The sequence below is a fragment of the Schistocerca gregaria genome, chromosome 6, assembly GCF_023897955.1.
Source record: "Schistocerca gregaria isolate iqSchGreg1 chromosome 6, iqSchGreg1.2, whole genome shotgun sequence".
Taxonomy (NCBI): Eukaryota; Metazoa; Arthropoda; class Insecta; order Orthoptera; family Acrididae; genus Schistocerca; species Schistocerca gregaria.
The window spans coordinates 342,127,748-342,150,639 of NC_064925.1; the positions used below are offsets into that span (position 1 = coordinate 342,127,748).

Genomic DNA, 22,892 nt, shown 5'->3' on the forward strand with positions numbered 1-22,892 from the left:
GACTATGTCGCTGAATGAACATGGTCACCGAAAATGGCTTTGCAGACCTTAGCAGTTAGTATTTCTTTCAGTATGGTAACATGAAGAACTGAAATCCGCAATATGAATACCTGTATCATCACACTTTGCTGCTGGAAGACAATTACATTTCATGTTTTCTTTTGTAAGCAGTCTCAAATTTCAAGCTCCTTACAGCAATGAAGTATATTTCTTGTACTCAAACATTTAAATGAAATTTACCGAGAGCAGTTTCTGCCTCACACAGTTTTTCTTGTCCCATGAGCTCAGTGGTCACTTTCAAGCACTAGTCTTCTTATTAGAGGTCACAATCCACTTAGTTGCCTTATGTCTCTCACAGTATGTTTAGTTTTTATTAAAAAATTATATTTAACAGATGAAACTTTCACATCAACTCCATAATGCTGACATTATACTTGATTTGTGATTTGTCACAGATGCACCAAATGAGCAATGACATCATGCTTTCTTTTCGATAGATAAGACAATATTGGTGCATTACTGTTAAGTCAGAAAACAAGCTTTGGAAATGAAGTGTTTTTATCATTATACTTAGCAATCACGTGAATTTATAGATTAATCTTGAACCAAAAATAGTTATATGTGGTGTACAACTGGCTTCCTATTAAACAAAACTATTTTCTATGTATCAAATGCAGAGTTCTGATTTCACTATTCATCTATTCAGATCATTTAAGAAACAATTAGCTGATGATGTATGACTGGAAATTCCTAATTTAACATTTTAATCTGGCAACTGTCAACAGGTGTTAAATATGTGAAGAAATACATGACTGCAGCTATATGATTTTATACATCATTAATAATACTGTTTTTGCTCTTAGACCATCATCATCACTATGAGTGTCATACATCAAACCAGTTTTAAAGCTATAACAATTCAGCACTGTGCACCTGGAGGATGAGACAAATGATGAACAATATGCACACATAATACAAAGTAAAATGGCTACACAGTGAATAGTATAATTGAAAAAGAGTTAATTTCAGTTAAACCCCTCATTATACAGCCATTTGATTCATGTTACAACAGCATTTTTTCAGCCATTTGCCTCATTTTCCGAAAGCACAATGCTAGATTGTTAAGATTTTATAGCTTCAAAACTGTGATACAATTATATGTATTCACTATGATGAAATGTGAATTGCAGAGTAGTCATGTAGATGTAGATAGTCCAAAACTGGAACTAATCATGGAAATGTACATGATCATATATCTGCAGTTCATGATTTGTTCCAAATCCCTAATTTAGGTTTATGTCAAGCACTTACAAGGCTAAGTAAGAAGTGACTTAACAAAAATACTTCACTGTCTGGACAGCATAAGTTAAAAATCATATAATTAGAGGAAAAATGTAGATAGTTTCTAGGTACCATATGAATAATCTTAGTCGTTTTCGTGGTCTTTGACAGGGCCTTCTGACTGTATGATTTCTTATAAGTGAAGAAGACACCATTATTGTAAAAGGTCATGACAAATAATTTTAAGATCCTTTTACACAGTTCGCTTTTAACATGTTTCATATGTAGTGGCTTCAGAGGCCTGAAGAATGTAATGTTTTCAATACAAATAAATAAGAATAATTCACTGTACTAAAAGAAGACTGTTAAATGTAGTTTCCTATGTAGCCTATGTTTTGCACATAGATGAATACAGTAAATTATCATTTAATGTCTCTGGTACAAAAGAGATAATAACAAAGACAGTCCTATTTGATTAGCACTTTCAATCAAGCAGTCATGTAGCTGAAAAGTTCAGAGGTCTACTTGGCGGAAGAGTAGGGAAAAACACACATGCAACACAAGAATTTCTGTTGTAGCATTGGACTCTGTTCATTACCTATTAAAAGAAAGTTATCCTGATTAAACCAATACAACCATGCTTGCAGCATTTAAGTCTCATTTTGTGTGTTTCTACATCCACATCTAAATCACTCCGCAAGCCACCTAATGGTGTGTGGCGGAGTGTACTGTCGGTATCACTATCTAATTCCTCTAACCCTGTTCCACTTGCGAATAGTGGTAAGCCTATGTATTGGCTCTAATTTCTCGAATTTTCTCCTAGTGGTCAATACGCGAGATGTATGTGGGGGAAGGTAGTATTTTGTTTGACTCCTCCTGAAACGTGCTGTCCCGAGATTTCAATAGCCTTAGTTTTCTCTTCACATCGGCTCTTTTAAATTTGGAGAGCATATAGGATTTCAAGAAGAGCAATAAACTATAATTTAACTATACATGTGGGTCATCCGCAAGTAATTAGTTTCACAAAACAGAATAATGTTCGTGTAATTAAGCGATGCTGTTAACTTCGTTCAAAGACAGTTTAAATAGATACTTGAAAACAAAGCAATGATACACGTAGGAGTTTGGGTGATTATAATAAAATTTGGGTAACACAGTTTATCTTTCTGTTGTGCCTATCGTATATTATAGTGTCAACAACAAATATAAATGGCTTCATCAATTTTCGACTGTAATCCTCACATGGGACATATTTTAAGGTTCACAGAAAAAACGTAGCATCGAGTGGTCTTGCAGATGTATTTATTTATAAACAGCTTTCCTTTCACTTTTGACACGTCAAGACTTGCAAGTGAAATGAAGCACGCTGTAAGCTATCTAATTCTCAGCAAACTGAAAAACACGTATCGCACAACTTGCACTAACTGCCATGTAATACAGTACTGTACAGAATTCAGTTCGATTACCGCTAACAGGCATTTGTCATCTTGCAGAACACTGCGAGACAGGTTATGTCAAGTTCCCACATGGTTATCAACTTCGGTGGGCATTATCTCAGTATAAATGCCTCCGTTCATCAGCAAACTTAATATTGTACAACAGATATTTCTTTTAAAACAGGTCAATTGAAAAATCTCGGCCAGTTCACGAAGACACTGACAAAGAGGAAACTAATCACCTGCTATTTGAACTGCGACGTAACACGTGGTATAAAGTAATGATTATTGAAATCATTGCCCACTGTCATTCTGTGTCTGTTTTATGTTGATAATGGGTGTGTGAGAAACCTGTACCGAGAAACGAATCACTCACCTATTGCCTGCATGACAGCCACATCCGCGCGACAAGTTACACTCCAATGCTTCACAAAAATGGAAGAAACTGCACTTTTATTTTAAGAATAAAAGATTAGGAAGGTTAGCATGATTCTCTCGCGGCAGATTTCTGGTTTTGATATTACGGGTCATGACATCACAAGCCTTACGTTTTACATCCGGAACACTAGGTTGTCAGTGTTATAAATCACGATTGCCTCCGTAAACGTTTTGTCGTAAAAGTACATTATTCAGTCTAGGTCTTTATTCATGCCAATCGAATCTTTGCAGTGTTGGAGGGAAGAAATCCATCAAATGGTGTCTGTCAACTTAAGGAATGTAAAAGTACGAACCCTTGAAAACGCTGTAGTTTTGAAGGCTGAACTTCAGCGGTTGGTAGCTTCAGTAGCTTTTTTGCGCGCGGGCACAAACAGCATTAAGTCTTGACAAGGCTTACTTCTCGTGAAAGATTAGTAAAACCTCCAGCAATCTTATTTCACAACGCTCTATTCTTTGGTAGTAGAGCAAAGACATTTCGGTTAATTCTGTACGAAACACTATTAGCGCTTCGCAATTACGTAAATATGGGTTGCAATGAGGTATGCGGCTTGTAATGTAAGATGCCTTGACACGCGTCATATCTTACGAGCAATGTGTGGCAGCAACAGTGGTACCATAAACATTGCTGTAATACACGTTAATACTGTGGTATGGCCCGAGAATATTGCTTTAATACAGACTGGAAATTTTCCACTGCACAATTAAAACGAATAAAAAATAATTATCAGAATCGATATTACCGACATTAATTAGTACTTCATAATATATTTAACCACCGTGCTTCTGATTGTAATGTTATTACTGAAAAAGTATTTTTCTGTCGTTCCTATACTGGAAAACTCAAATAGTAAATCTGTCACTCTGATGAAACGTTTAGGTGCAATTACTTTTATCATAAGAATAACTGCGACTTCACGGACATAACGCTTTGTTAAACTAATGGTTTTCATTCATTTACGACCTACAGGATAATATTCTGGGGTAATTCCTCATTTAGGCAAAATGTGTCCACTGCACAAAACAACACAATTAGAATCATATGTGGGATTCACATTTTGCTGGCATCTATTTATTAAGCAATTGAGAGTAACTACCACAAGATTTAGTACTTTTATTTGCACATGAAATTAGTGACAATAAGCCATCACAGTATTTGCCACAGCCAACTGCCTATACTGAAATACAGAGCTATGTTAACACATGCATGGCAAAGATCTGGCTGCACAGTTGATATTTCTGTTGAACCATTTGTTAATGTGGCTTTTGATGCTGGATTACTGCGGTGCAGATACTCCAATCTGAAGAAGTGTGTTCACATGTCAAGGGCACATACAGTTCCATTATACTATGTATTAATCACTTCATTGAAAGCATGCATTTCTACTATTGAGAGGGTGAAAATCTGTAACAATGAGCAACTTTTATTTCTGGAAACTGACTTCATAAGTATAGGGTGTTACAAAAAGGTACGTTCAAACTTTCAGGAAACATTCCTCACACACAAAGAAAGAAAATATGTTATGTGGACATGTGTCCGGAAACACTTACTTTCCATGTTAGAGCTCATTTTATTACTTCTCTTCAAATCACTTTAATCATGGAATGGAAACACACAGCAAAAGAATGTATCAGTGTGACTTCAAACACTTTGTGACAGGAAATGTTCAAAATGTCTTCCATTAGCGAGGATACATGCTTGTTAACCCTCAAATATTGATTGTACATAAATTCACAGTCTTACAGATGAATGATGCTAATGAATTGTAGAACAGACTGATTAACTGTCAACCTTACAAAAACGAATGTTACCTAATTCCAAACCAAATAAAATGACTTACAAGTACCACAACTAGAGACAAATGGCCATAGACTGGATGAATCTCCGCAGTTCCTAAGCATTCATGTGGATAATATACTGAGATGGCTCCAGAACATAGTTAAATTAACCAAAAACCTCAGCACTAAGTGCTTTGCTCTTAGAACTCTGTCTCATTGTGGTGACATACAGACAGAATTATAACATACTTTCACTCAGTATTGTCCTATGGTAGAATCGTCTGGAGAAGTATACTTAAGGTGAAAAAGTATTTGTTGTGCAGGAGTGTGCAATATGAATATTGTGTAAAACTGAAAACTGGTCTTTTTGCTTAAGTTTCTTCTAAGACTTAGGGATTCTTGCACAAATGTGACAATACATGCACCCCTAGTGAATATTTCTGGTTAATATTTTTTATTTACTTATATTTATCTACTTATTTAGTGCCTATTTTATCACATGTAAGACCTGGCAAACAACAAGACAATGTTTCAAATACTTACATTCATGCATAAAATATAGTCGCATGTTGTTGTTGTTGATGTGGTCTTCAGTCCTGAGACTCGTTTAATGCAGCTCTTCATGCTATTCTATCCTGTGCAAGCTTCTTCATCTCCTACATCCTTCTGAATCTGCTTCGTGTATTCATCTCTTGGTCTCCCTCTACAATTTTTACCCTCCACACTGCCCTCTAATGCAAAATTTGTGATCCCTTGATGGCTTAGAACTTGTCCTACCAACCAGTGCCTTCTTCTTGTCAAGTTGTGCCACAAACACCTCTTCTCCCCAATTCTCTTCAATACCTCCTCATTAGTTATGTGATCTACCCATCTAGTTTTCAGCATTCTTCTGTAACACCATATTTTGAAAGCTTCTATTCTATTCTTGTCCAAACTATTTATCGTCCATGTTTCACTTCCATACATGGCTACACTCCATACAAATACTTTGAGAAATGACTTCCTGCCATTTAAATCTATACTCGATGTTAACAAATTTCTCTTCTTCAGAAGTGCTTTTCTTCAGCATCGCCTGACTTAATTCGACTACATTCCATTATCCTCGTTTTGCTTTTGTTGATGTTCATCTTATATCCTCCCTTCAAGACACTGTCCATTCCGTTCAACTGCTCTTCCAAGTCCTTTGCTGTCTCTGACAGAATTACAATGTCATCGGCGAACCTCAAAGTTTTTATTTCTTCTCCCTGGATTTTAATACCTACTCCGAATTTTTCTTTTGTTACCTTTACTGCTTGCTCAATATACAGATTGAATAACATCGGGGAGAGGCTACAACCCAGTCGCGCTCCCTTCCCAACCACTGCTTCCCTTTCATGTCCCTCGACTCTTATAACTGCCATCTGGTTTCTGTACAAATTGTAAATAACCAATCGCTCCCTGTATTTTACCCCTGCCACCTTCAGAATTTGAAAGAGATTATTCCAGTCAACATTGTCAAAAGCTTTCTCCAAGTCTACAAATGCTAGAAACGTGGGTTTGCCTTTTCTTAATCTAGCTACTAAGGTAAGTCGTAGGGTCAGTATTGCCCCATGTGTTCCCATATTTCTACGGAATCCAAACTGATCTTCGCCGAGGTCGGCTTCTACCAGTTTTTCCATTCGTCTGTACAGAATTCGCATTAGTATTTTGCATCCGTGACTTATTAAACTGATAGTTCGGCAATTTTCACATCTGTCAACACCTGCTTTCTTTGGGATTGGAATTATTATATTCTTCTTGAAGTCTGAGAGTGTTTCACCTGTCTCATACATCTTGCACACCTGATGGTAGAGTTTTCTCAGGGCTGGCTCTCCCATGACTATCAGTAATTCTAATGGAATGTTGTCTACTCCCGGGGCCTTGTTTCAACTTAGGTCTTTCAGTGCTCTGTCAAACTCGTCAAGCAGTATCATATCTCCCATTTCATCTTCATCTACATCCTCTCCCACTTCCATAATCTTGTCCTCAAGTACTGTACATCATTCTTGTATAGACCCTCTATATACTCCTTCCACCTTTCTGCTTACCCTTGTTTGCTTAGAACTGGGTTTCCGTCTGAGCTCTTGATATTCATACAAGTGGTTCTCTTTTCTCCAAAGGTCTCTTTAATTTTCCTGTAGACAGTATCTATCTTACCCCTAGTGAGATACACTTCTACATCCTTACATTTGTCCTCTAACTATCCCTGCTTAGCCATTTTGCACTTCCTGTTGATCTCATTTTTGAGACGTTTGTATTCCTTGTTGCCTGGTTCATTTACTGCATCTTTATATTTTCTCTTTCATCAATTAAGTTCAATATTTCTTCAGTTACCCTAGGATTTCTACTAGCCGTAGTCGCATATAAATTGGAATATTTTGATCTAGACCATCAGCTTTCTTAGCATGGTGGACTGGGGATAGGGGTTGTGTAAGGTGAAGTCTGTAGCAGGAGAAAGAGAGGGAAACAGAACAGGGGGAGGGGGATTGCAGATGGGCTGTGTGCTGTTTGGAGGGAGGCAGCGGGAATGCAGCATAGGAATGCGGGAGGGAGGGGTGACATGTACATTGTGCAACACACAATGTAGATGATATAGAGTGTGGCCTGGGAGGCAGTAACAAGACAGAAAGAAGGAAAACTATTGGATAGAGGGTATGGGGACAGTGGGTTAGGAGACGTTGAATGCCAGGAAGATTATGGGAAGTGATGGATGTGTTTTAAGAATAACTCCCATCTGTGCAGTTCAGGAAACCAATGTTGGAAGGAAGGACCCAGATAGCATAGGCTGAGAAGCAGCTATCAGACTCGAGAATGTTGTGCTACTGAATGATCAACTTCCACAGAGGTCCTATCCCTGTGTAAGACAGATGTCCAAGACCTGCTCAATCTACCCACCTAGCACATCCTATTCTAGTCCTGTCGCAGGCCTTCCTATCCCATCAGAGATGGGACTACCTGTGAATGCAGCCGTGTCATATACCAGCTGTAATACAATCCCCGCACAACATTTTACGTGGGCATGACTGGAAACCAGCTGCCCACCAGAGTGAATGACCACTGCCAAATAGTGGCCAAGAACCGAGTTGACCTCCCCCCCCCCCCCCCCCCCTATTTTCATATCACATTGCTGAGCACAACATGCTTTAGTTCAATAGCTACTTCATAACCTGTGCCCATCCCTTTTCTGAACTACATATATAAGAGTCATCCTAACGACACATCCTCAATTCTCATAATCCACGTGTCCTCAACCTCTGCTAACTCACTGTTCCCACACCTTTTCTTTCCTCTGTCCAATCAGCCCCTCGCAATCTATGGCTCGTGTGCTGCAAACACTGGCTACAGCACCCAGGTGTTCCATGCCTAGCCAGTGCACCTTCCACCCCCACCCCCCTCCAACATTCCTAGTCCCCACACTTCCTGTCTCTGTGTCCCAGCTGCTAGCTACCCATCTGCAACCCCTCCTCCTGCTTCCTGCCTTCTTCTCTCTCACCTGACACAATACCTACACCCAGCCCACATGCTGAGCTGCAACCCTGACATTCTGCATCCAACTGGCACAATGTAGGAGCACAGGTAGGTGTGTGTGTGTGTGTGTGTGTTTTGTGTGTGTGTGTGTGTGTGTGTGTGTGTGTGTGTGTGTGTGTGTGTTCTTTTTAGTCCAACATATAAAATAGAATTTTATGTACATACATATATAAGCAAAAGACAATAATTTGATTTTACTGAAGTAAGGAGTATTTTTAGATCATATGCTATACTAAATGAAATTTTATACGAAGATAATCTAACTCTGAATAGAATGATGACCTTCAGCAGTTAGTCTCAGGTTACAACCTAAAATTGTCTAGATATGGGGTACTGTAACATACAATTTCAGGATACTGTAACAGGCAATTTGCCTAATATATGAAGTAAAGAAAAAGAAATATTTTAGTTAAATATGTATAAGAAAATGGATTTTCATATCCACACATATCCCACAAAAGACATGTAACTACACACATTACTCAACAATCAATTAATCAATGTTAGTCACAATTAAGCTACAGTAGCCCACTACAAACAATATTGAAAGGTGCTTAAAATGTTATTAGGAAGGCAAAGGGTGTGTGGTACGCATATAGAAAAACTAATTCACAGGATAAAATTAAAACAATACTGTCAGTTGTGAAGGAAGTGTCTGGTTGGCAACACAAGGTCGAAAATATGAAGTCACCAATAGGAATTCAACATTTCAATTGTATACCCATTCTGTTGCTTAATACAGCAATTCTTCTTGCATCAAGGGTAATTGTAACATGAGCACACCACAGACTTATAGAATGTAGCCAAAATGTTTCTGTTACTGGTAAGTCAGATATCTTTCTTTTGCCTCTGCCTTTGCCATGTGTTTTTTTGCATGGTTGGCGTGGTTACAACAGATTTGGCACGGTTAATTGGAAGGGGTGGCTGGATGCCCTTCGTGCTGCTACTGCATACCCCCGGGACAGAATCAGTGTACCCCAGCTGTCTGTGACTAGTGTAATTCATGAAGTAGTGCAAATATGTTTCAAATGTTTGCGAGTTGTGTAACTGAGGTGGTACGTGGAGACCAGCCCGGTATTCACCTAGTGGGACTGGAAAACTCTGATAAGTCAGATATATGTGCAGTATTTAACAATTATTTTCTGAGCATTGCTGGTAAATTAAATGTAAACTTAGTTTCTACAGGGAATCATATAGCTCTGTTGGAAAATGGCTTTCCGAGACTGATATCTGAAATACTCCTCTATGATACTGAAAAGGGGAAGACTGAGTCAAGAATTAAATCGCTGAAGACTAAGGACTCTCAAGGATATGATGGAGTGCCTAGCAGAATATTAAAGTACTGTTCTGCACATGTTAGCCCTGTACTTAGCCATATTTGTAATTTTTTCTTTAGGACTGGTCAGTTTCCTGAAAGATTTGAGTACTCAGTGATAAAGCCACTTTATAAGTGAGAAAGAGATGATGTAGACAATTTTAGCTTACTTCTATGCCATCAGTGTTTGCTAAAGTTATTGAAAAGGCTGTGCATGTAAGGATAATTGATCATTTTATTTCACATAATTTGTTATCAAATGTACAGTCCGGTTTTAGAAGTGGTTTAACAACTGAAAAATGCTATATTCTCTTTCCTCTGTGAGGTGCTGGATGGATTAAACAAAAGGTTTCGAATAGTAGACATTTTTTATGATTTAACTATGGTGTTTGATTGTGTTATCACAAAATATTGTTCCAGGAGTTGCAGCATTATGGAATACAGGGAGTAGCTCACAGTTGATTCACCTTTTATTTTAACAACAGACAGCTAAAGGCCATTATTCACACTGTTGAGAGTGCTGGTGGTGGTTAGTGTTTAACGTCCCGTCGACAACGAGGTCATTAGAGACGGAGCGCAAGCTCGGGTTAGGGAAGGATTGGGAAGGAAATCGGCCATGCCCTTTCAAAGGAACCATCCCGGCATTTGCCTGAAGCGATTTAGGGAAATCACGGAAAACCTAAATCAGGATGGCCAGAGACGGAATTGAACCGTCGTCCTCCCGAATGCGAGTCCAGTGTGCTAACCACTGCGCCGTCTCGCTCGGTGTACTGTTGAGAATGGTTATGATGTGGGGGTCTGAGTGGGGCATGGTCAAATAGGGGGGTACCCCAGGGATCAGTGCTGGGGCCACTCCTGTTCCTTATTTATATAAATGATATGCCCTCTAGTATTACAGGTAATTCTGATGACACTAGCTTGGTAGTAAGCGATGCTGTGGGCAACATTTGCTGTTTCAAATGGTGCAGTTCTTGACATAAGTCCATGGCTTGTAGAAAATGAACTAAAGCTAAATCACAGTAAGACTCAGTTTTTACAGTTTTGGACACACAATTAATCAAAACTCAATATTCTAATTTCACATAATGGGCATATGATAAGAGAAACTGAACAGTTCAAATTTCTAGGTGTTCAGACAGATAATAAACTGTTGTGGAATGCTCATGTTCAGGATCTTCTTTGCCGTTTTTACTATTTGAACAGTATCTGCAGTAAATGATTGTTCTACATGAAAAGTAGTCTACTTTGATTATTTTAACTCGCTTAAGACATGTGGTATTATAGTTTGGAGTAACTCTTCCCATTCCCAAAGCATATTTTTTCTCAGAAATGGGCAGTTTGGGCAATAAGTGATTTAAGTTAGTGAACCTCTTGTCAACCCCTGTTCATTAATCTGGGTATTCAGACATTGGCCTCTCAATATTCTCTACTGTCGTTTTTTTTATTTTTTTCTTAATTTTTTATTTACACGTCAAGTTCCGTAGGAACAAATTTAGGAGCAAATCTCCAAGGCCATGGAACGTGTCAGTACATGAACTTACAACATAAAAGTAATAACACATAAAAATAAATGTTCATGAACCTGAGAAAAAGTCTGTCCATAAGTTTAAGTAAACGCTATCAGCATTACAAAAGAATCAGCTTAATTTTTCAAGGAACTCCTCAACAGAATAGAAGGAGTGACCCATGAGAAAACTCTTTAGTTTCGATTTGAAAGCGCGTGGATTACCGCTAAGATTTTTGAATTCGAGTGGCAGTATTGAAAGTGGATGCAGCAGTATACTACACACCTTTTTGCACTAGAGTTAAGGAAGTCCGATCCAAATGGAGGTCTGATTTGTGCCGAGTATTAACCGAGTGAATGCTGCTTATTCTTGGGAATAAAGTAATATTTGTAACAAGAAACGACAATAAGGAATATACATATTGAGAGGCCAATGTCAAAACACCCAGACTCGTGAACATTGGTCGACAAGAGGTTCGTGAACTCACACCACTTATTGCACAAACGGCCTGTTTCGGAGCCAAAAATATCCTTCTAGAATGGGAAGAGTTACCCCAAAACATAATACCATATGACATAAGTGAATGAAAATAAGCAAAGTAGACTAATTTACATGTCGAGGAAGTGCTTGAAAAATTAAGCTGATTCCTGTGTTTTATTGTTGACTGCATTTATGTAAACTTATGGCTTGTCTTTTTTGGGTTCATAAATATTTTATTTCACCTGTTGTTACTTTTATTTTGTAATTCCGTGACCTTGGAGATTTGCTCCTCAATTTGATCCTATGGAACTAGATGTGTGAAATAAAATAAAATAAAACAAAACAGGAATATCCTAGTGAAAGGCATTTAGTTTTATCTGGAAAAAACTCTGACAGATCTGACCAATATTCCAAATGCTCTGTCGAAGCTGTGAACTTTAGTAGGTCTATTACTTCTATTTTTAATGTAAAGTCTGGTATTCTTTTGATCTTATCTGACAGTACATTGAAGAGATTGTTTTGGTTATGAACTCTCCCTATGAAAGTCATCCTTACTCCTTGTTTCATAATTGTGGATGTTATTGTTCAAAGTTGAAAGCTCTTTATGAATTTTAATGAAAAAGATACTTAGATATAAATGTCGATGGTGGGTCATGATTTTTAATACCTTAAAAATATTCTACTTGATTCTTTGTCTTTTACTAATCTTACAGCTCTCTTCTAAAGTTTAAATGACTGTTTTGTAAAAGTGATTAATTCCCAAGAATAGTATTATATATTTAGTAGAATATGCATATAGATGTAATAAGCATTTAAAAGTTTCAGCATTGCAACAATCTTTGAGTATTTTTAATGTGTAACAACACTTGCTTAACTTTTTGTTAGTCATTTCTAGAAGTTTTTCCCATGTTAAGTGTTCATCTACCCCTAATCCTAAAAAATCTTATATGATTCTTTTGATGAATTTGGTTGTTCCCTTATGCAAGTTTTATATTGGTTTTATTTTTATTTCTTGATGGGCTGAAGTTTAGCAATACAGTTTTCTTATCAATTACATAGTTATCTTTAAACAATGTTTCTGCTATTTCTATGTCTTGTCAATTTTCTGCTGCAAGTCGTACCCATTCTTTCATTTCATAAAGAAGCTGTATCATCTACAAACAATACAGTATCTGCTGCTGAAAATTGTTGTTGTAGAATGTTAATAAAAACCAAGAAGAACAATCAATCCAATAATGAACCCTGGAACACCCCATAATTAACTTCTTTACATTCAGACTATTACATTTTACATTCCTGAAAAATTTCCACTTTTTACTTCCTATCAGAGAAATATGACTTAAACCACTCATAGGAAACACAAAGGACACCATAATTATATAACTTAAAAAGTAATAGATCATGAATTATTTTGTAAGGACATAAGCTTTGTAAAGACCCAAAAACAAACCACAGTTTGCATTGGTATCCTCTATAGCTTTGAAAACAAATTTTAGGAAGGTAGGAGACGAGGTACTGGCAGAAGTAAAGCTGTGAAGACGGGGCATGAGTTGTGCTTGGGTAGCTCAGTTGGTAGAGCACTTGCCCGTGAAAGGCAAAGGTCCTGAGTTCGAGTCTCGGTCCGGTACACAGTTTTAATCTGCCAGGAAGTTTCAAGTTTTAGGAAGCTGAAGAGAGCTGTTTTCATTCAATTATATTTTCTGAAACTGTTTTGTGCATTAACAAGAGCTTTCCTTTTCTTTTCTTAGGAAGTCATGTAATCTATCACACAGCACTCTTTCAAATATTTTTGAAAATGCAGATAATACTGATGGTGGTCAGAAGTTTCTACTGACAAACTTGTCACTACTTTTGTAAACTGGTGGTATTGGTCATAACCTAAGACAACTGGGAAACACCCCTGGTGCAAAGGAGTCATTGTTCATGGCAGTAAGTTGAAAGACAATATTAACAGTACGATATTTAATAATTTTGTCTGGGATACCATCAAATCCAACTATCATTTTACTCTTTAGTTTACAGATAGCTCTTGGTACTTCTTTAGGTGTTATTGGGTATTGGAATTCCACCTTTGTGTTTGGATTATATTTACTTGATATCAGTTTTTGAGTTACATTGATATAATCATCATTGAATGTATTAGTTATTAGAAGTGGATCATCACTTTCATTTCTGTGCTTTGTGGTGAATTTATTACTTGCTTTATTATGTTTGCCTGCATGCCTGATAATAACTTTCCACATTTCATTCTGTTGTTCCCTTTCTGAGGCATGGATCATTTTCCCAAAGCACTTCACACATGGTTTCAAAGCAGTGTTCTATTTTACATGTTTATGTACCATTTGGAGGCTTTCCAGTGAGTTTTTTATTCTGCTTGTTTTGCATACATCTAATTTTTTGTCAATTTCAACTCACTTCAGGAGGAATACAGAATCTTAACAGTATTTATAATTAAAGACAAAAACATGATGAATTTTACACCTACAGAACTGTTGACTTCCTTGTCCAAATTTACATTTTTAACCTAAGATTAAAGATCCTAATGCTGTTGTCATTACTTAATCTTGTATCTTCATAAATTTTTTTTTTGTTACATTCAGAAGCTGTTTGTATCATATCAGGTTTTTTTCATAATATACATATGTAAAATAACCAAGAATTCCCTGTGTAACCTGGATGTTATTCCCATAAAGATTACCACTAGCCACAGCATGTTGTTAGTATACTTTAAGAAGTAATCAGTAGTGACTGCTTCTGTCTTTTAATATACATATTGGCTTTGTCCTACAGCCCTGAAGTCTCTCATTCATGAGGGCTTATATGGAAGTAACGTGTGAAGGAATGACTGAATAAATGAATGAACTGAGGGACCTACCGTACTACAAGTCATATATGCACGAAACTCAGATTAGTTTTTTTATCAGGGAAAGACTCTGATGTCTAAAAGAAATATCAATATTTGCTGAGACTTGTGTTCATTATTACAGCATGAGATTAAATAACCTGCATCTACTGAAAGGTAACAGGAACAACAATCTAGTCACCAACTGGCAAAGTTTTGCAACTTACCTTTTTCAATATAAAAGGTCCCAGTTTATAAAATTTTTTTAATGGAGATGCTTTCCAACTCACAGCATCACAGAATGATGCTTATCAAAAAGGGGAAAAAATTGAGAGAGAGAGAGAGAGAGAGAGAGAGAGAGAGAGAGAGAGAGAGAGAGAGAGAGAGAGAGCACAATCACTGAGAAGTGTTACAGACAAACAACAAACAATGAATAAAAAGCTCTCAGTTAACTTGCCACATCAAACACAGATACAACACCAAACTTCTGATGACGACAATCAAGGAAGTAATCGAAAGTTGGAATTTTATCTACTGTTGACGTGGAAATTAACCGAGAGCATTTTATCCAAGGAGTGCATTGTGAAAAACTTCATAGCAACACTGAATCATATTGCATAGCCACTGATGTATGGCCACATCATGGTCGGGAGGAGAGTGGTTAATGCAGTACAGTAATGCTCATCAGAAGTTGCCCAGAAGGAGACTAAATATCACTGGCTGTCAGAGGAGCTGGATGCACTTTCTGTGATCACAATATTTTTTCATTTGGCGATTTTCATTTGTGTGTGTGTGTGTGTGTGTGTGTGTGTGTGTGTGTGTGGAGGTTGCACAAACCATACAGAAGCAGGTATTAGTCCACGTCTCATACAAAGGAATGCCTCCTGGTAGCATTTCGGGCATGTGACGCAGTAAGAAAAGTATGTAACATGAGTGGAGACGGATGGGGAATTATGCACTGTAAATGGAGAAATCCACTGAGCTAAGCAACTTTTCCAAAAGGACACATTAACATTATTATTATTATCATCTCAAAAACAGCGAAGCTTGTTGAATGTTCACATGCTACTGCCATGAGCATCTACGGAAAGTAGAAGGGCAGTGAAACTACCACTAGGCCCTAAGTGGTTGGACATCCACAACTCTTCACAGAACTTGGGGTTTGGAGGCTTGTCTGCTAAGTAAAGTAGGATAGATGGTGATCTGTGGCACCTTTGGGGAAAGAGCACAATGCTGGTGGACACACACATATTTTGGAGCACACAATTCGGTGCCTATTATAGAACAAGGGGCTCTGCAGCAGATGACCCTTGGAAATTCACATATTGGCCCAACGACATCATCAGTTATGACTGTAGCGGGCTTGGGATCATTGAGATTGGACCACGTATCACCGGAAATTTGTCAGTTCGTCGGAGGAGCCATGCTTTTGCTACTAGAGGTCAATGATCATCTCCACAAACACCATCATCCAGGCATATGGCTGCTTGAAACATTTACTAAGCCACAGGTGCAGGCCGGTGGGAGCAGCATTATGCTATGATAGAGATTCTCCTACATTCACATGGGGCCTGTGGTAGTAATCGAAGACGCCAGGTCAGCTGTGAACTACCTGTTTCCGTTCATGCTTGATGTCTTCCCTGATGGTGATGTCACCTTTTAGCAGAATAACTGTCCATGTCTCAAAGCCAGTCTAATGAAATCACACTAATGTCTTGGCCACCAAATTTGCCTGATGTGAATCCGACGGTTCCCATCTGTGTCGCTATAGAGTGCCATCGTTGTGCACACAAATCAGTGGCCAATTATTCACAGGAATTAAATGACTTGTTTGCAGACACCTGGTGTCATATAGCTCCAAAAATCTATCAACTAATAGAAGAATCCATGATAGGCAGAACTGATGATGTATTGTGTTACAAAGATGGCTATTAAGTAGGTGGTCATAATATTTTGGCTCATCAGCAGAGATGTGTTCCACACACAGTTTTCCATAAATCTCCTCCTGGTTTCAAGGATTATCTTCTTGGATCTTACCAGTTGTTTCTTTTTGTAGAGAGCCCTTCTATCTTGTGGAATCCTTGCTATTATGTCTTTCTTGCATTGATCCTCTTAAACTATTCTACTATTGACATAGCAACATTCATTCACAATTTCATGAGTCTCTGTGTGTATTTAAGATTTAGCTGCCCCACATGTCCACCTGTTGTACAAGAAATACATTAGTTTTCATTTTGTTTATGTGTATATTACAGCTCTCTAAGCTAACAATGAGCAACCTTGCCTTACATATATCCCGATTTTGGCTTCTTTTGTCATTCTGGCTGCGCTGTCTACATCGGTGTGCTCTACAAAATGTAATGGATTACCCTCCTGTTCTTGTAAATGATACTACAATACCTAACAGTAAAGAAAATATTCTATTCCACATTATAAAAAACCTTGTGCATATAGTAGAACACAGGCCAAAAAGTTGAGTCATCCCCAGGAGACATAGACTACTATCGTGTAACACCATGTTTAGCTTTGATAATGGCATCTATTCAGCAAGAAACAGATTCCACAAGTTTCTTTGATGGGCCATACCAAGCTGAACAACTCACTGTTTATTAGATTCCATCAAGCTACCAGACTGGCAATTTCGACTGCTATGTTGCACCCGCTGTTCCAAATAGTAGCACACATTTTCACTGGAATTAAGATCTGGAGATCTGGTAAACCAGTTGAGGTATGATGGTGCTAGAGTTTCCATCAAACCAGGAAGGTGGGAACACAGCTGTTGCTGTCTTGGAAGGCAGGGGTACCCACAAATATATTTATCCCAAAGACATAGAAGGAAGGGCCACTCTTGGTTGCTGAGTATGTCTAAATAAACATCCTGATTCATATTCACAGTAACATGACTCATTAGGCCCAAATATGGTGTGAAAAATGCCCCCAAACATCACAGGACCCCCTCTGGTATGAACTACACCCTCATTACAAACACCTCATTGAGCTGTTGCTGCTCTTGTCACCTAGCATCATTTGAAAAGAGTCAAAACTGCAACTTGTTGGACCACATTCCATGCCTACAGCCAGATACTGTCCACATCCTGTGTTGTTTGGCTCAGTGGTGACATGCAGCTCTACCAATAGTGAACAATGGCTTTCATGAGGTATCCAACTCCTACATACAGCTTCCTTCACCATGTTTGCTCTGAAACCGATTGAGATGAATGTGCATTCAGTGATAGCAGCAGTTCCTGTAGGGATTCAAAACCGATTGTCATTGACAAGGTGCAACATATGTCTCCAGTTCCTGTTGGCTAGGACCTTTATATGACCACTGCTGTTATGCCGTGTTACTGGCAGCAAGTCATTCATCAATACTTACATACATGAAGGAGAGTGTCGGCACACCAACAAATCAAGCAGCTCTATTTAGTGGGCCTCGGGCACATCCAAACACGACAGCCTCCTTATAACATGTCTCCATGTTGACTTATCTTACTGTGCTGGTTGCAAATACCTGACGCACAAGCAGGCCACTTCACTGGCATGACTTGACATCAGTGGTAGGGGGTCACATAAGCACCTGGTGGCAGTTGTACACCATAAACAGCATTTCAAAGAGATCAGTGTGCTCTTTTAAGTGGTTAACTAATATTTTGTCCAGTGAGCTTATGAGTGCATCAGATGTTTTCTTTTGATGGTGCCTAATAGCATAGTAACTTCAAATACTTGATAATGGGATAATGTAATCCTGAAATATGTTATGGTAAAATATATCAAACACTCAACAAATGGTGCACAACATTTTAAGTACCTTCATTAGACAGTTGTTTGATAGCTTCACAACAGATAACAATCTCATCTGGCTCCTCATTTTCCTCTTCCCCAGGGGTTCAGTAACTCTTCAAAATATTTCTTCCACATCTCCCTGTGTTCCTGTACATTCTCAACTTCCTTTACTTTCTTATTGGTCATCTTGGCATTTTTCAACACACCTCTCTTCTTAGCCTAAACCATTCCACAATAGACCTTGAAATCCCACTCTTTATTCTGTATCGTAATTTTTGTCCACTCTGCCATCCATTTCCTCTTTTCCCCTGCTTTAGCATCTTCTTTTTCTTGGTGTATTCCATTCTTGCTTCCTCTGTTCTCTCTTGAAACCATTATCTGGAATGCTCCATTTTTCCTTAAATTTCCTGTTTACTCTACAATTCCACTAAGGTGTTTCTTTCCATCTTTTCTTATCAGAGGTTCTTCTGTACACTTTTTTTGCTGCTCCACCACTGTTAATTAGAACCTTCTCTTTTCCTCCTTTAGTGACTTCATTTTATCCCTTGGCATGTTGCTTTTCACTATTTTCTGAAATTATTCTTTGCATTTCTTTTCTTTCAGCTTCCACACACTTATCTTTCCTTTCTGTCTGCTTTTCCTATCTAACCCCTCAGTCACTACTAGAAGATGATGATCGCTATCTAACTTGACATCTGTGGCTGTTCTCTTTATATCCTGATCACATATTAGATACTCAGTTTTAGTAGACAAATCATGGGTGTGTAACATTACCTTATGACTTTCCTTCTGCTTAAATCAGGTACAGTATTGCTGACTGTCAGTCCGTTGTTTTTACGGAATTCTTTCTTTTCAAAACAAATGTTGCCAACTGAGAGTTCATTCTTTTTACAAAAATCTTCTTTTAGTTCTACTCCATTTCTCTTTCTGCATCCTACTTCCCATTCAATATTTTCTCACGGCCTTCTCTTCCCTTGCCCACATCTGCTTTCAAATCTCCTATTATCACAATATTCCGTAGGGTTCGTTATCTCTGCACTTCCACTTCACTTCACTTCAGTCACCCTCCTCATTCGCAGAACATAACACATGTGCATATTCTTGCAGAGTTACCATATCCTTCTCTTTCACTTTTACCTTTACCATCCTGTCAGTTATTCCCCTCACTAGCTCTTTCAACCCTCTTCTCATAACTACTACCACTCCATGTCTTCCTCATTCTCACACCAGTACAGCCTGTAACCACTTCTTAACTGCCTGTTTCCTTTACCCCTCCACAAAGTTTCTGAGGATTACTAGAATATCCAGTCTTCTCCTATTCATTACGTCCACCCCTCCCTCCACCTTCCCTGTCAGTGTCTGCAAATACAGCGCACCAAGAGATCAGATGGATCTTTTTCCATTATATCCATTTTTCCTGAGGCTTTTGCTATATTTGAAAACATATTTTATTCACTACTGGTTTGCTAGGGCTAATCATATCTGGACTTGCTACCAGAGGTTTCTGATCCACAGGAGGTATTTTACTTCCCTGCTACCTTGCAACAGTCAAGAGCTGACCCCCTTGATCTGCATTAAGGATTGCCGTCTATAGGATTAAGGAACCCCCACGAATGGGAACACTCTTGTTGGTGGAAAAAGTAATCTCAACACTTGTAGACAACTAATCCTCCAAGCTTTTCAAATATGACAAAACAAATACTGTTACCACAGAGAATTTGCTGCAAAGATACATTGATGACTGTATCTACATCTACATCCATACTCCGCAAGCCACCTGACGGTGTGTGGCAGAGGGTACCCTGAGTACCTCTATCGGTTCTCCCTTCTATTCCAGTCTCGTATTGTACATGGAAAGAAGGATTGTCGGTATGCTTCTGTGTGGGCTCTAATCTCTCTGATTTTATCCTCATGGTCTCTTCACGAGATATACGTAGGAGGGAGCAATATACTGCTTGACTCTTCGGTGAAGGTATGTTCTCGGAGCTTTAACAAAAGCCCGTACCGAGCTACTGAGCATCTCTCCTGCAGAGTCTTCCACTGGAGTTTATCTATCATCTCTGTAACGCTTTCGCGATTACTAAATGATCCTGTAACGAAGCGCGCTGCTCTCCGTTGGATCTTCTCTATCTCTTCTATCAACCCTACCTGGTGCGGATCCCACACTGCTGAGCAGTATTCAAGCAGTGGGCGAACAAGCGTACTGTAACCTACTTCCTTTGTTGTCGGATTGCATTTCCTTAGGATTATTCCAATGAATCTCAGTCTGGCATCTGCTTTACCAACGATCAACTTTATATGATGATTCCATTTTAAATCACTCCTAATGTGTACTCCCAGATAATTTATGGAATTAGCTGCTTTCAGTTGCTGACCTGCTATTTTGTAGCTAAATGATAAGGGACCTATCTTTCTATGTATTCACATCACATTACACTTGTCTACATTGAGATTCAATTGCCATTCCGTGCACCATGCGTCAATTCGCTGCAGATCCTCCTGTAGTACAATTTTACATAGTTGCAACCTCTCGATACACCACAGCATCATCTGCAAAAAGCCTCAGCAACGGCCCTATGACACTCCCCTGCGGCACACCTGAAATCACTCTCACTTCGGAAGACTTCTCTCCATTGAGAATGACGTGCTGCGTTCTGTTATCTAGGAACTGCTCAATCCAATCACACAATTGATCTGATAGTCCGTATGCTCTTACTTTGTTCATTTATCGACTGTGGGGAACTGTGTCAAACGCCTTGCGGAAGTCAAGAAACACGGCATCCACCTGTGAACCCGTGTCTAAGGCCCTCTGAGTCTCGTGGACGAATAGCGCGAGCTGGGTTTCACACGATCGTCTTTTTCGAAACCCATGCTGATTCCTACAGAGTAGATTTCTAGTCTCCAGAAAAGACATTATACTCGAACATAATACGTGTTCCAAAATTCTACAACTGATTGACGTTAGAGATATAGGTCTATAGTTCTGCACATCTGTTCGACGTCCCTTCTTGAAAACGGGGATGACCTGTGCCCTTTTCCAATCCTTTGGAACGCTTCGCTCTTCTAGAGACCTATGGTACACCGCTGCAAGAAGGGGGGCAAGTTCCTTCACGTTCTCTGTGTAAAATCGAACTGGTATCCCATCAGGACCAGCGGCCTTTCCTCTTTTGAGCGATTTGAATTGTTTCTCTATCCCTCTGTCGTCTATTTCGATATCTACCATTTTGTCAACTGTGCGACAATCTAGAGAAGGAAGCACAGTGCAGTCTTCCTCTGTGAAACAGCTTTGGAAGAAGACATTTAGTATTTTGGCCTTTAGTCTGTCATCCTCTGTTTCAGTACCATTTTGGTCACAGAGTGTCTGGACATTTTGTTTTGATCCACCTACCGCTTTGACATGAATATGGTAATCAAATTCCTGCAATACCTGTTCCAGCATGGCATCGTTGACTGTGGCAGTTGCTTCCCGTATTCTCTCCCAGAGCTGTGCAACATCATGTGGTAGATGCAGTACAAACACCAGATCTTTAATGTGTCCCCACAGAGAAAAGTCACACGGAGTGAGATCTGGTGTTTTTGTCACACTCCAATACACAGAAAGCTCACTCTGCACCTGAACTCGCCATGTTTGTGACTAGCACTGACTATGGCTGTAAGGTATTTCCTGGATAACTAAATATATATACAGACACAAACAATGACACCCTTGTCAAATTTTATTTATTTATTTGTAGTAGTACAGTATAAGACACTGTCAATACATAAATGTGTGTGTGTATACAGACACATTAAGAGTTAATTTACATAGACGGTGTACATAAGTCTGGGAACATTTTCAATTATATATTGCAGAAGAACTAAACATTGTACAGATGTCATACATATTGCAGTTTGACGAGAAACCCTGAAAGTTTTTTTTACTAACATTCAATATGCGAACCATGAGTAACCCGGCAGACATCAATACGGTAATCAAATTCCTGCAATACCTGTTCCAGCGTGGCATCGTTGACTGTGGCAGTTGCTTCCCGCATTCTCTCCCAGAGCTGTGCAACATCATGTGGTAGATGCATTACAAACACCAGATCTTTAACGTGTCCCCACAGAGAAAAGTCACCTGAACTCGCCATGTTTGTGACTAGCACTGACTATCGGCAAATTACCAATACACGCTGTGGCGGTATCACGAAAAAAAACTTTCAGGGTTTCTCTTCAAAATGACATATGTATACAATGTTTTGTTCTTGTGCAATAAATAATTGACAGTTTTCCCAGGCTTTATGTACACCCTGTACATAAGTTATATTAAAAACAAAAAATTACAATTAAATTATATACAACGTATTACAAATGGGTTTATCTACAGCCAAGTTTATAGCACTTCACTATCTATGAAGTGATGTAATCGAAGTTCTATCGTCAGCAAACATCGTTGACTTACGTGGCACAAAATTTGGCAAATAATTGTCAAACAATAAACAAGAAATGGT

General features: G+C 38.7%; 1 pseudogene across 1 annotated transcript in view; it reads right to left on the minus strand.

The window, feature by feature from the left end:
* LOC126278258 (anoctamin-1-like) overlaps positions 1 to 3,362 on the minus strand; it is a 246,147-nt pseudogene extending 242,785 nt beyond the window's left edge. Inside the window, exon 1 of the transcript XR_007550680.1 lies at positions 3,094 to 3,362. The product of XR_007550680.1 is annotated as an anoctamin-1-like (transcript). The remainder of the gene's footprint in view (positions 1 to 3,093) is intronic.
* Positions 3,363 to 22,892: the final 19,530 nt, after the last annotated feature.